General features: G+C 37.4%; 1 pseudogene; it reads left to right on the top strand.

The window, feature by feature from the left end:
- The first annotated feature begins 14450 nt into the window (after nucleotides 1-14450).
- Nucleotides 14451-14550, top strand: LOC138822932 (U6 spliceosomal RNA; annotated as a pseudogene).
- Nucleotides 14551-15244: the final 694 nt, after the last annotated feature.

Genomic DNA, 15244 nt, shown 5'->3' on the forward strand with positions numbered 1-15244 from the left:
GCAACAATGTCCAATAAGGAACTTAACTTTTGCCAGGGGTAGGGTGTTGCAGGGGTGGAGAGGAGAGATGGGAAAGGATGAGAAGGGGAAACAGGAGGAGGCAACAATGCTTGATAAGAAATGTACTCATTACCTTGCCCATGTAATTGTAACCCCTCTGTATGGTATTTTGCAAAAAAAAATAAATAAATAAATAAAGTTTGTCAGAATAATGTCAAAAAGTTTTTGACAGAATCATCATTAGTGTATCACCTAGAATCTGGATATGGTTAGTAACTCTAGAGGATTTTCTCATACTCTCAGAATTTTCGTAAACATATATAATAAGTCAAATGAGGTGGTTTATACCTATAATCCTAGCTACTCTGAAAATGGAAATGTCCATAGTTGCAGTTCAACGTCAACCTGGAAAACATACAAGAGACCTCCATCTCAATCAATAAAAGCTGGGTGTGCCAAGGTGTGGCTGTCATCCTACCTATTTTGAACATAAAACTAGGAAGTTCCCTATCCATGTAGCCTAGGAATAAACAAATACAAGATTCTTTCTCAAAAACAATCAAAGAAAAAAATAGCTGGATATGGCATGGTTCAAGTGGTCAGATGCCTGCCTGGCAAATGCAAGGCTCTGAATTTGAATCCAAGTACTTACCTCAAAAATTAAAAGTAAACCATATGAATTAATTCTCTATATCACTTCTCAGTGCAATTATCTTATGTATTCTTCAAATAATCTGGTAGTGAAGGCAGAGAATTGATTAAACCAGATCAATATAATAGGTGAAATTAACCCCAATATAAGTATTTAAATGGTTTTTTTCTTTCTTGCAATTGTTTCTAACATATTTATAAGATTATTTCTTTGTACTGGGAATGCCTAGCTTCTTCATGGCTCACAGGCTGGTGAGCTCATGTGGACCCATTCACCTATTAGGCCTGCTAGGCCCGAGTTCAGATCCCAGACCCGCCAAAAGATTCATCTTGATGTCACAAGCAAATAGTTGCCACTGTTTTCCTTTCCTGTGCAAATCCTGGGTCTCAGCTAGGATGGAGAATGCATGGGCCACCGTGTGGTCAGGGAAATAAGTTGTTATACATGTCAGCTGAGTTATACCTGTCATCATATACTCAAGAAAATACACAATATATCCATGAATAGCATACAAAATAAAGACAATAACTACAATTAATATATGATGCAGTACACTCACGGATGTGAATTTACATCCCATATTTCAATGTTGCATTGAGGACTATTTTGGTCTCCCTGGGGCTCAATCTCAGTTCCTGGGAACAGCCCAGCTGCTTCCTGGCTCACAGTCTGGTGTGATCAACTGGACCCATTGGGCAGTTGGGCCTCCTAGGCCTTGAGTTCACATCCCAGCACTGCCAAAAATTCACCCTGATTGGAAAAGCCAGTTGTTGCACCTGTTTTCATGTGCTGTGCAAATTCTGGGTCTCAGCTAGGATAGAGAAGGTATAGGCAACTCTATACTTATGGGAATAGGTTGTCATCCAGTTCACCACAGTTATATCTGTCAACCTATACTCAAGAAAATACACAATACATCAATGAATAAGACACAAAATAAAGAGAGAATGACTACACCAAACGCAATATGTTGCCACCCATGTTTGGAAATATAGATCCTTTGTTTAATTATGAATTTATGACAATATTGGCCCCCACCAGGACTCCATCTCAGGTCCCCGGAATGGCCTACCTCCTTAGTGGCTTACAGGGTCATGTACTCACCATGACCCATTCACCAATTGGGCCTGCTAGGCCTTGAGTTCAAATTACAGCACTGCCAAAGATTCATTCTGATGTGAAAAGCTTAGGGTTGCACATGTTTTCCTGTTCCGTGAATGTCCTGGGTCTCATTGAGAATGGAAAATGCTATATAAGCAACTCTATAGCCATGGAAACACGTTGTCATCCATGTCAGCGCAGTTATATCTGTCACCATACTCAATAACATACACAATACATCCATGAATAAGTCAAATAATAAAAAGAATAACTACACTGAATGCAAGATGCATACCACACCTGTAGGTAGAGAGATCCTATGTTTAAAAAAGGTGGGCTTGCTATTTTGTCGAGTGCTGGGGTTTCAAATCAGGCCCTGGACCAGGCCTGACATTCTAGTCTTCAAGGATGGTGAGCTTCCCCTTCTCCCTCAGTGCAACAGAGCTATACAAACCTGAGTTCAAATCCCAGCACTAACAAAAGATTCATCCTGATGTCAGAAGCCAGTTGTTGCACACGTTTTCCTCTCCCGTGAAAGTTCTGAATATCAACTAGGAAGGGGAATTCATAGGCAACCCTATAACCATGGGAACAGGTTGTCATAAATGTCATCCTGTCACAATACTTAGTAAAATACACAATACCTTCATGAAGTAGATACAAAATAAGGAGAAGAAGTTCACTGGACACAAGATGCTGTACACACAAGTATGTCAATATAGATCGTATGTTTAAATTATGAACTTATGAATATAGTGGACCACCCTATTGATCAATGTCAGATCCTGGGAATGGCGTAGGTCATTATTTGCTCACAGGATAGTGTGATCACCTTGACTTATTGGTCAATTGGTCCTACTAAACCCTCAGTTAAGATCCCAGCACTACCAACAAGTGGATCGTGGAGTAAGAAGCCAAGTGTAAAACTTGTTTTCCTTTTCTCTGAATATCCTGGTGACTCTGAGAATCCTGGTATGATGGAGAATGTTTCTATAAATCTAGATGCTCTGTGATAAGATGTCATCAATGTAATAAATGAAAGGGGTTTTATCACAGTACAATCAATGATAAATAAATGAATAAAACAAAAAATACAAGAACAACCACACCAAACATGTATGGACTGAGCATCTATAGGTACGTATAAATCCTATCTTTACAATGTATCTAAATAGTATGTTTCCAGGACTGGGGCTTGAATTCAGGACTAGTGAACAGGCATGAGTTTCTTATCTTCAAGTATGGTGATCTTCCACTTCATCCACATTGCTCCAGATTTACCCAGATCCTGAGTTCAAATCCAAAGCCTGGAAGAATAAGCAGCGTGAATTGCAAGTCAGGGAGCTAAATGTTTATATTTTATTTTTCTCAATACGGCGCTTGAACTCAGGTCGTTGCAACTCTGCCTCAGCTTTGATCACCCTACCCTGGGGTGCAACCACTAGATCTACAGCTCCTCCTGGGATCCTAGACCGCCAGGCCTTGCAGGGAAAGCAATGCACAGAAAAAATAGGGCCTTTTTCTGTTTTCTTCCTTTGCATGGTGACCCTCATGGGTCTGAATGACACTGATGCAAAGGGTACTTCACCTTGCATTGCTACATAGGCCCTGATTTGGAATCCCCATCCTGACACCAACCAATGGCATGAGATACTAAGAAAATGGTTGCCATTCATAAGATTAACAATGGAATGTTGTCAATGTCACGGTTGAATGAATTGATCATAAATGATGCTCCTATAAAATTAGACAGCTTCATTTCAGGATGCTTATTGGTTTCATTTAATATTAAGCTTTCATTTAATATTAAGCTTTGAAAAAATATTATTACTTAAAGGAACACAATAATATCAGAACACTGATTTCATTAATAATTTAAGGATGAATACAATTAATTAATTAAATTACATTAATTACATGGACGGAGTATTAATACCCAGGAATTGGTAAGAATGTAGTCTATATAATTAATAATGTAAAGGCATCTCTGACACTCTATAAAGATATATATTTATTAGCGTACTTCCATCTACATGTCAATCTTTTCTTATTTTGGTAACCCTTGGTGCTTGATCTGAGGTCCTGGGAACAGCCTGTCAGCTCAATTTGCCCCAGGATGGCATGCTAACACCCATTCATGAATTGGGCTTTATAGGTTGTATGCCTTGAGTTCAGATGCCAGCACTCCCAAAAATGAATCGTGGAGTAAGAAGATGATGGTGACATTTTTTCCTTTTCTGTGAAAGTCCTGGGTGTCAGGTATGAAGTGGAATACATATGCAGACATATATCCCGTGTAATCAATGTAATCAATGTTTTATGCTCAATAATAGTCAATAAAATAACAGGTCAGTACATGAATAAAACAAAAAAATAAAATAACTACACTGAATGCAATATAGAGTCAACATATAAATATATATATATGTAAATCATATATGTAAATTGTACATGAATAGGATGTTTTCTAGTGGTGGGGATCTATTTCAGGCCCAAGGAGCAGACCTGAATTTCTTGACTTCAAGGAGGCCAGCTTCCCATTCCCACACAGTGCAACAGAGTTACCAAGACCATGAGTTCCAATCCCAGTCCTGGCAGAAAAATGGCACCTTTGCAGTATGTGAGACCCAATTCTTCAATATTTCATTATGCCTCCATTTTATGAATGTGATTTTTAAATGCTTAATAAAGAATTAACTAAAATCAATCAGTGTCCTATAATATAATTGTGTATAATTTTATCCTAGAATCATTCAAGAACTGTCCATTCAATCATGACATACATCACATTCCATTGGTATTCATATGGATAGGAATGAGTTCCTTAGGATCTCCTGCCATTTGGAGGTGGCAGGACCAGGATTCCAACTGTGGGCTCCAGCTCCCACCACTTCAACCTAGGGATAGGGTACTCACCAGTCTGTCCAAGAATATCAGCAAGACCAATGATTAGGCAGGCAACCGTGGCTCTCAGCAGTCCTTCTTGATACTTACAACCTGTGATGGGAGGATCATGTTCAAACTCATCTTAGGCAGGAATGTCCTTGAGTCGCCTGTCCAACTTCAGTGTCAACAAAGCCAGAAGCCCTGGGTTCCAGTGTGGAGGGCGAGCCTTGAGAAAAAGCAGCTCACAGACTGTGCCCAGATCCTGAGTTCAAGGTCCAGTTCTGGCAACACACAGACAGACACAACAATCTGTGCAGCCATCCAGCTAAAACAGATCACCCTCTCGTCTCCAACTAAATTGGACATTGGTCCCTGGGAAATTCTTCGTGTCTCCGTCCATGCTGCTTTCATCACAGGATTCTGGCCACACTCCCATTCTTTCATGGTTCTTTCTGACCAATGGGATACAAGAATGGTAGCTACGCCCACATTCCATCCTGCCCAGTAGCACCCGGGATTCCCTCTGTTAGTTTACAACACTCAAAAGCAGTTGAGGAAGGGAGAGGTGGCTGAGTGGTGAAGAAGAGACTCAAGCGACTTTGGAGTAGGAAATTGAGATGCCTGCCCTCACCCCGGCTTCCTTCCCCCCTTCTCAAGGGGTGGGATTTCAAACCTCAGCCAATGGTGCACTGCAAGCCCGCCTAAAGCCCTGACCTGGTCCCTGGCCCTGGTTCTCTGCTCTTACTATGTGTTTGCAATGCCGATGCCATTGCTGCTTGACCCACCTGGAGCAGCCTCCAGCACCTTCTCCCAGCAGCACAGGTGAATGGCTGCCCCAAATCACCACTACCCGGGGTCAGACACCCCTCTGGGGGCACCATGACCACCTGCTTGTTTCCTCTCCCTGGCTCTGAGGAGCCACCTTTCTGTCTTGGGCATTTCTGAAGCAGATACTCAATATATGCTCTGGCTGGACTGGATCGAGGTCCTCCTATCTGGGACAGGTATGCTCCACCACGCCTGGTCCCGTGTAGTTGGGATGGTAGACAAGTAGCGCCATGCTCAGTTATCAATTTAGATGGATTATCCCACAATTTTAGTCCACAGCAGCCCATTCTTGATCAGAGGTGAAGCTCTGGGTAGGGCCGCAACCATCAGACCTCATTCTCCTCACAGAATAGTTTTGAGGAAACAAGGGATTTAAACAGAAGGAACCCTGGAGCAGGGCTTGGCACAGAGGGAGAGGCCTTCAGAGAAGTTTCTCAGCAATTCTGTGAGCAAATGATAGGAAGATACCCGGAAAGGGTTCAGGTGGGGCCAGTTATTAATTGTGTAACAGGTGGGGATTATGAAACAAAACATTTCTCTCATCATCACCCTATCCCCGTGAGGAAGGGGATGCTTCACTGTGCTGAGATTTGCAGCTGGGGAAGCCGAGGTACAGAGAAGCCAGGGGAAGTACTTATGACTTCAACTTCACAGGAAGTTCGGCATGACTTCACTACCATCCTCCCTAGGAAAATGGAGGCTATTCAATCCACTTCTTGTGACAGGTAGTCCACTTCTTGTCAGTTGTGTGGCTTGAAGCCTAGGCATGGGCGCTGTTCTTGAGCTCCTCAGAAAAAAAGCTAGTGCTCTACCACTTGAGCCCACAACACCACTTCTTGTTTTCTGGTGGTTCTTTGGAAATAATAGTCTCATAGACGTTCCTGCCGGGGCTGGCTATGAACCATGATCCTCATATCTCAGTCTCCTGTGTAGTTAGGATTAGAGTTCTGAGCCATCGGCACCCGACATATTGTGATTCTGACTTTTCTCTCTCTCTTTCACAAGAACTGGTTGAATGGGTACTGGAGAAGGGGGCCTAGCATTATCATGTGGCTGGAATCCAAGGTGACCCTCTCATTCTGGAGGTGGGCTGTGGGTCAGGAGCTATTTCGCTCAGACTTTTGAAACAGCTCCCTGAGGTAAGCCCCACTGTGCCCTGGCTAGACCATTAAATATATTTTCCATCCAGCTTACTGGACTTATTGTATTGTATTGCTTTCTACATGATTTTCTAGCACCTGGCTAAACTTATGATACATAGTTATGGAATGTAAATGTAATGCCTAATTAAGAAAGTCATTTAGGGCTCTGGGAATGTGGCTTCATGATACAGTGATTGACTAGCATGCATGAAACCCTGGGTTCAATTCCTCAGTAATACATAAAAAAGAAAAACACTGGAAGGAATGCAAGTGGTAGAGCACTAGCCTTGAGAAAAAAATAGCTCAGGAATAATTACTTACCCTTGAGTTTAAGCCCCTGGACTGGCCAAAAAAAATTATTAAATGGAAAATAAAGAATGCATACTTGAAATATATAATTGCTCCTTCCATACTGACACCTGAAAATAGACACTAATTCATGTACTATACCTATGTTAGGATACTGTGTTGAAAAAATTTTGTTCTTTAAGTCACAGCAATTAATGGCAGGAGTGTGCTTAGATGTCAGCTGAAGATTAATTCTGGAAATTCAAGGATTCCAAGATTTTCTGCCATCACTGCTAATCACGAAGTGAAAAATTGTCTAAGTGTGATTTTGAAATCTTTTTGGTCAGTTTTGGCACCAAAAAGGCAGAGGCTAATTAATAGTTGTGAAAGAAAATAAGGAATAACTCCAGATGGAAGGAATAAATGATAGTAACTAATGTATACCAGAAACTGGTCTAGAGAACCATTTTTGGTTATTGAAGAACTAGTTGTCAACTAGGCTTTTCTAAGTCTCTTAGGCTAGTTCTTAATCTCTGCGTGATAAATGTATCTCCTTCTATGCTGTTCTTTCACACCTTATCTCCTTTGTTTTCTAAAAGTCTTAGTCTTTCTATATTTCTCTATGAACATTTTCTGATTATAAATACACCTATACAGATGTCACAGGATGCTAATGTAAGAGTCCCATAGCTCATGACTCATTAATGTAACAAAATGGAAAAGGAGGACATATTTACTGCTACCTCAATTTTTCTGAAAAGCTGCAATGTCATCATTTGGTTAAAATTTCCATTCTTTGCCTATACAGTGTCATTCAGTGCACATAAATGCAAATATGAAATGGGTGCTGGTGGTTTACACCTGTAATCAAATTGCTCAGGAGGTTGAGACCAGAGGATTGTGGTTCAAACCCAGCCTTGTCAGGAAAGTCCATGAGACCCTAATCTTCAATTAACCACCAGAAAATCGGAAGTGGTGCTGTAGCTAAAGTGGTAGTGCGCTCAACTTGAACTGAAGACCTGAGGGACAGTGCCCAGGATCAGAGTTCAAGCCCCACAACCAATAAAAAAGTGAAATATGACTTTAAGTTTACCCAAAAGGAACGACAAGATAAAATTCCCAAGAAAACAAAATTAATTCCAAAATGATTCAGTGCACCTACTTTTGTAGAGTTAAGTTATGGATTCTTTGCTGGACATATTCTCTAAAAACAAATTGTTTAACTAGGGTTACAGGTGGACCCATTGCAACAATGAGATGTACAAGTCGTTTCTATAATTAGAACTCAGTTAATAGATAATTCCAACAGCTCATGTATAAAATGATAATGTGAATAATGTAGACAGAGTTGCCAACAAATGGATGAAATTAATTTATACATTTAGAAAAAGGGTAATTTTTTGAGGCTTTGGTATAACATGGTATGAAGAGAATAATTGTGTGACATCTTCTTTCTTCAACCTGTATGTAACATAGGAAGCAATTTCCTTAATTACGTGCCTCTGTACACAATGAGAAAAATGCTAGATTTGGGATTTGTTTTATTTTTGTTTTTGTTTTATTGGTTTTTCCCAGGGCTTGAACTCTGGGACTGGACACTCTCTCTGAGCCTGTTTATTCTCAAGGCTCGTGCCCTACCACTTCAACCTCAGCTCACTTTTGTCTGGCTTTTGCTGAGAAGTTTATTGGAGAAAAGAATCTAGGGAACCTTCCTGCCTGAGTGGTGTAGTAGGAAGACCCCTACACAGGCAGGCAAGCCCACCTAGTCGTCCGGAGTGACTGAGCCCACCGCAACAAAGTTGTTATTAAAGAAGCAACTTTATTGAGAAGGTTCCTACACTGACCAGCCAGGGCCGCAGCACAGGCTCAGGAGCTGATACTGCGACCCCTAGTGGCCCACGTGCTTAGGTTTTTAAAGGCAAAAATCACAAGGTGAAGCCTGGTCAAGTAGGCGACCAATGAGATTTTCATGCACCCAAACGATTGCAGTCATACCAGACCACACGCAGGTGGCCAATGAAGTTACACTTTGTCACATAATGGCTGTTTAAACCAGCCTATCACTTTTGGTTTAAATTACTCACGAATTCAATGATAAAGCGGAGCTTGAGGTAAACATACACAAAGGAGTTTAGTGGAGTTTAACATAAGTATGTGAAAAAGGCAGACTGTATATAGTAAACTCGGGATGTAGCCAGCATGCCAGGATGAGCTGGATTACTGGCTATCTGTTTAACTGGTTAGTCCTTAACAGAACAAACATGGGTTAAGTTCTTAAGGGGAGGGGGACCTAGAGGCATTCTTTTCATTCCAAGAACTGGGCTGGTTGAAGCCAAGGATTTTGTTCTTTTTCTATAATCCCTAAAACAAAAACAAAAACTGTAAAGAAGCTGTCCCAGCTCAAGTCTCCTCTCAGGGCCTAGTTCAGTGGGCTTTGAACTGTAATCTTCCAACCTTAGCATCCTGATTATGTATGATAGTTAAAAAAGTATGAATATAAATAATATTTGCAAGAATATCAGTGGAGGAAAAATGATGCAACACAGTTTATTGTGGTGTTCTTTCCAGAACAGGGAGGGCATCACATTAGCAGAGGTGCAGTGTATTCTCACAATGGAGATTAGCTATTCTTGATGGGAATTAAGGGAATTTTGAGGTGCACCCTACAAGTTGGAAACTGTTGCTCTAGGATGACTTTATGGCATAAATCTTGTGATTGATGGTCATAGAAATAATAGCTTAATCTGAGAACCAACTGCTACGCTTGAAGAATTAATTATAACATGCTTCATAGTTTTATCCTATACCAGAATGTGGCTCTTTTTCTGTTTACTTCTCAGTCTGTAACACCCCATTGGAAAATGCATCTGTTGCAGAATTACAAAACATGCAAACAGGTAAATTTTGAATCTCTCAGGTACGGAATGTTCAGAATTTGAAAATGAGTAGTTATTAATCATAGGAATTTTGAAGAACACATACATTCTGTCCTCTTAACAACTTATTTACTTTTAAAAGTTATGGGTTTCCATAGAATTAAACTGTTTTCTGTTTTACTATAAGAAAGTACTAAATTTATTCTATTTTCAAAATATTGACAAGTATATTGTGAAAAAATTATCTAGTTGGAAATCATTCAAGTTGATTACCCTGTGATAAAGAAGAGGTAAATAATTCAAATTAGATTCCAAATAATACTTATTTTTAAAAAAATACTACATAAAGAATAATATTTACAATACCAAAACAGTGAAATTTTATTTCATCAGCTTATTTTATAATTTAATTTTAATGTGAAAATGATGTGTTGTGGGGTTACAGCCATTGTAAGGTAGTGAATACATAACTTTTCAAACTTGTTATGCCCTCTCTAATTTTTCTCACAATTTTTCCTTCACCCCAATATCCCTCACAAGTTGTAATGTACATTTCCAACTTATTGTCTTGTGAGTATTGCTATTGCATTGGTTTGCCCTTTGTCCTTTATTTCACCATTTTGTTGTTCCTGTCCCCTTCCCAAATTAAGGTAAATGTATACACAATACACAGGGTACCAAAATCAAACACAGCAGGGGATAAACCATAGGAGAAAATCTCAAAGAAAATAGAAATCACGTAGTACATCAAAAACAACAACCACAAATAAATATCTCTCCATATCTTGGAGTTCATTTTGCTCAGCATCAACTTATATGGTCATATATACGCATAACAAAGCCACTGGAAAATAATAGTTTCATGGACACTATATCATGAAAACACATGCGAACTGTTTTTGATGGTAAAGGTGGAATTAGGATTGGTGAATTCGCGATTCTGATAAAAGAATTTCAAAAGAGTTTTAAATTTTATGAAAGGTAAATTTTAATTGTTCAAACTTTTTAACAACTTAGCCTATCAAGAAAATTTAAAGTTACCTGGGAAAATAGGCTTTCATGCAAAGAAATCCATGGAGACTTAGCTGAGAGGGAGCAATGTGGGTGAATATGGCTTATTTTCACACTAAACAAACAAATCTCACAAACCTTGCAGTAAATCCTTTAGGTTCCCTTGAGAATTGTCCTTACCCAGGAAATGGACTCTCACTGTGTGAAACAAGGTTGCAGTGGAATTTAAATTCAAAGTTCTTTAAAAACAAAAAAGACATCAAAATTTGTGAATTGTCATTTAATTACCAAACAGTAATTCTCTGAAAAAGAAGGAAAGATATAATTCAAAATCACTTCACTTTATTAAAAGTATGAGAAAAGAGTAGTGAAGAGAAATGAGAGAAACCATAGAGGACTGTTTTCTCTCCAGTGGTGTAATGGGTTCTTGATCTTGTTTCTTCCATTCTATATTCACAAGCTATCAAGTGTGGCTGAGGACTGGAGTAACCACTTCAGATAAAGAATACTCACAGAAGAAAATATTTGCAGCACCTGTAAATGATTTATAACCTTTGACAATCTATTTATATCTGTTCAAAATTCTTCCCTACCCCGAACTGCATTCTTTGAACAGCTTTGTTTGCTTTTCCAAAGACTGCCCTTCATTAACTGCTTAAAATATTGTGAGGTCATATACATACACTATAGAGATTGTTGTTTGGTTGTGATTATTGTGTGTTTTTATTTGTAGTTGTGTTTTTAACTGAATTTCAAAAGGTTGTGCAAGTGTGTTACAATTAAATATGTCCATCAAATGCTCCTGGTTCAGAGTCATTCCTTCTATCAATCTGAACCAACCCTTTCTCCAAGATTTATTTCAGATTTACAACTTCCTTTATTACTTGTGTACATTAGTATTCTAGCTGTACTTGCCCATTTTCCATTTTTCATTCATTTTATGTCTTTATAATAATTCCTTTCTGGTTTCAACTTCCTGATAGTCATTCTGTTAAACTGTTTAGAATTTGAAAGGTTTATATACATTCCTACATTCCATGGAGTTTCAATCCTGCATGTACTTGAACTGCAATAACAATTTGCAAGACTGGAGACGTGAAGCACCTAGATATGATTTTATTCTCATCTTTTTGGAAGATTAATCTTTAGTCAACAAGAAAGTTTAAAAATCGTTTAGAATTTATACCTAACTACCAGCTTTTATAAATGGCTTTGTACAATGGTGTGTGATTATTTTATTTTACATGGGATGATATTTTCTACTACCTCTAAGTTTTGGAAAAAGAAAAAAACTAATTTTTACTACAGTAGAGGAATATGATAGAAATAGAAGACAGATTTTATGTTTGTCACATCTCTGATGATTAACCATATGCAAAACTTAAAGTCATATTCCTTACTATGTTAGACAGATAGGGAAACCATATGATAAGGCAACACATGATAAGGCAACTATTAGTGACTTTAAAATGTACCTTCTTATGTGAAGAAATTTACTTTATTAGCTAATATTTGGGTTTGAATCATGGAAGGCTGATCTATTTAACACATTTCTGGAAGGCACCTACTGAGCAACGCAAATGGTGGGAGATACTATTTCTACACTTTAATGAATGGTTGAACTTACTTGGCATTTATGCTGGGTAAATAAATCATCTCTATTGTAACTTGATTCCTACACTTGAAACACTTTTAATGTCACTATTATCTACTTGTCAAGTGTTATTTTGGTGAATAACATTTTTAAAAGTTTATTGGAAAAGGAATATACTTTCAGAAGATTAAATGTAGGTTATCATTGGTTTGAGAATGACAACATTTTTATAATACAGAACTAAGTTTTCTTGAAGTACCAGTGTTTTGAAGCACTAAGGATCTTCTCAATTAATGATTTTCTAAATTATATTTGACTTCTAAGTCAAGATTTCCTAGCCTTGGTAGAACAATTATGGATCTATCATTCCAGTAATTATTTTTGGCCTACTTACGCTGGACTGAAATCTTTCATTTATCATTAGGAGAAGGGTATAAAAATAATTTGTGACATTTGTGAATTTGTTTACTCATATGGGCTGGTCATCTGTAAATTGAAAGTTTGAACTACAGTACATTCTCTTATATTTTGTGATCTCATCTTTCATTTTAAGTTGCCTTACATTTCACAATTGCTTACTACTAATTCCTACAAGGAATTGGGGCCCTGAAATATTATAGGAAATTAGAAATTGAGATGGGTCTTCAATTACTTTCCGTTAGCATGTTGCATGGGCCAAAGACAGAAGTCTTGCCCTTGTTATATGATGATGAAATAACTGGGACTTGGTATCCTCAAACCTGTGGGTGCTACAGAAGAATAATAGTTTTTACACATCATATCAGCAAAATTTGGGTATAATCAGTAAGAATGCTTCAAAAATATGGAGAAAAACACTTTGGGTCCAGCGAGTTAACACAATAAACACAGCAGCAGTGTAAAATATCTTATAGATTAGAGGAAAACAATACTGGTTTTTTTTTTACAATGTGAATTCAGAAGACCTAGAACACTTAGAAGGTATCACAAGTTTATAACGAAGACATTGCTTTGATACTTTTTATTCTAATATATATTCTAAACCTAAGTATTTATATTCCAATTTGTTTATGGGAATAAATTTCAATTTATTTGTCAAATTATCAATTAATTCTAGCAATTCTAGAAATTTAAGATCAGCACATAGAAATATAAAATATATAAGTACTTATAATATAGGAAATTGTTATGCATTGTTCTGTTGTGGTTAGGGTATCAATGGCAACTCTGTTTTAAAGTATTATTCCATTATCTCTACCTCAGTTTTTGGTAGAGTTAGACCTAAAACTTTACCATTTGTAAGCCTGGAGGCAAGAGGAAATACTGTGATTAAAACATTAATAATTTAAGCCTAATATCGAGGAGAAACCTATGGACTTCTCCAAGTTTTATGGAAATATTTGGTGATAGAAAGTCAGTAGTGTAAGTTCCTGCCTGGTTGGATGGTAGACAGACCAGGATATTAGGTAATCATGCATACGAACAATTTTTTCACCTTCTTGGCTTTAGCTACTTTTGAAATGATAGGTATAATAAACAATTGTATTTTGATAAAATACCTTCTATTCTGAACATTTCGGTCTGAACTGTTAATCGCTCTATGGACCCTTGTAACTAAGATTAGTTTTGTTCCAGTAAGACAATCTATGCTGTCAGGGTAAGATATTCTGGTTGGGAGAAGGGTAAAGTGTCAGGAAGACATTTGTGCCAGTGAGACTTCTTTGCGAACTTTTAAGCTGCAGAAGTTTAGAAGTAGCTCTTAAGCAAGACTTCCTTTGAATCCATTAGCTCCACAAAGCTAACTCAGTTGATTATTGAGTACTTGAAAAGGCATCACCTTTGGACTTAGCTATAAAGACTTCAAAATATGATCAAATTTAAAATGAAAACAACAAAATAGTCATTGACAAAAATTGCAAATGTGAGCAATCGACCAAACAATGTAAGTTTTTCCCACTATACACAGAAATTTAGAGAAATAAGATCAATAGCATTTTAGGAACAATAAGGGCTCCTTGTTACAAATAGGCAACCAAGGATATATGCCTGTATAAAGATTGCATCATTAACTACTTAAATTTAGAGGATACTACATGCTTCAGCAGCAGGCCTAACCAAATGACAACAATACAGAGATTAACATGGCACTTGCAGAAGGATGATAAAAAAATTCGTGAACTATTCCATATTTTTCATTCTTCAAATGAAAGAAATGAAAAGCAGTTATTAAAAAGTTGATTACAAAAATACAAGTGTAACAATACATGTAATTCATAGAATTAAAGGTTAGTTTGACATCAGTGTATTAAATCTTCACTTTACAAAGGCTCTTACATAGCATAACCTTTACAAAACTTGAAATTAGATAATATTATCATCTTATCCCAAAGAAATAAAATACTATAAGGACCTAGGAAAAAAGGAATCTTAACTTTTTCTATATGGAATGTAATCTGAAAGGAGACATTTATTAATGAACCTATATATTATAAAAATGTAGACTTTAAAGTATTATATCTAGAAGATAATGAAATAGATTATGGACTTTATACAAACTTTGATATACTTTTTTTCAGACAAGCACCAGGAATAACTTTAGTTTCTATACTATTCATTTCAACAGATAAGGTAAAATTTAAAAAAAAACACAAACTCTGCAGAAATCATTATAGATGCTTACAAAGAACTCTTGAATACATTTTGACATCAAAGTGAGGCAATTCACATGGAAGAATACCATGGAATCCATGAATTTTTAAATTAAGATATTGCTGTTGCTTTTTATTATGAAAATATTTTGTAGTGACACAAAAGATGGAATGGCACTTTTGAAATTTAAGAAATTAACCAAACCATTACTACGTAGGAGAATAATTTGTACAGCCTT

The sequence above is a fragment of the Dipodomys merriami genome, unplaced genomic scaffold, assembly GCF_024711535.1.
Source record: "Dipodomys merriami isolate MVZ:Mamm:240054 unplaced genomic scaffold, mDipMer1.0.p SCAF_118, whole genome shotgun sequence".
NCBI classification, from domain to species: domain Eukaryota; kingdom Metazoa; phylum Chordata; class Mammalia; order Rodentia; family Heteromyidae; genus Dipodomys; species Dipodomys merriami.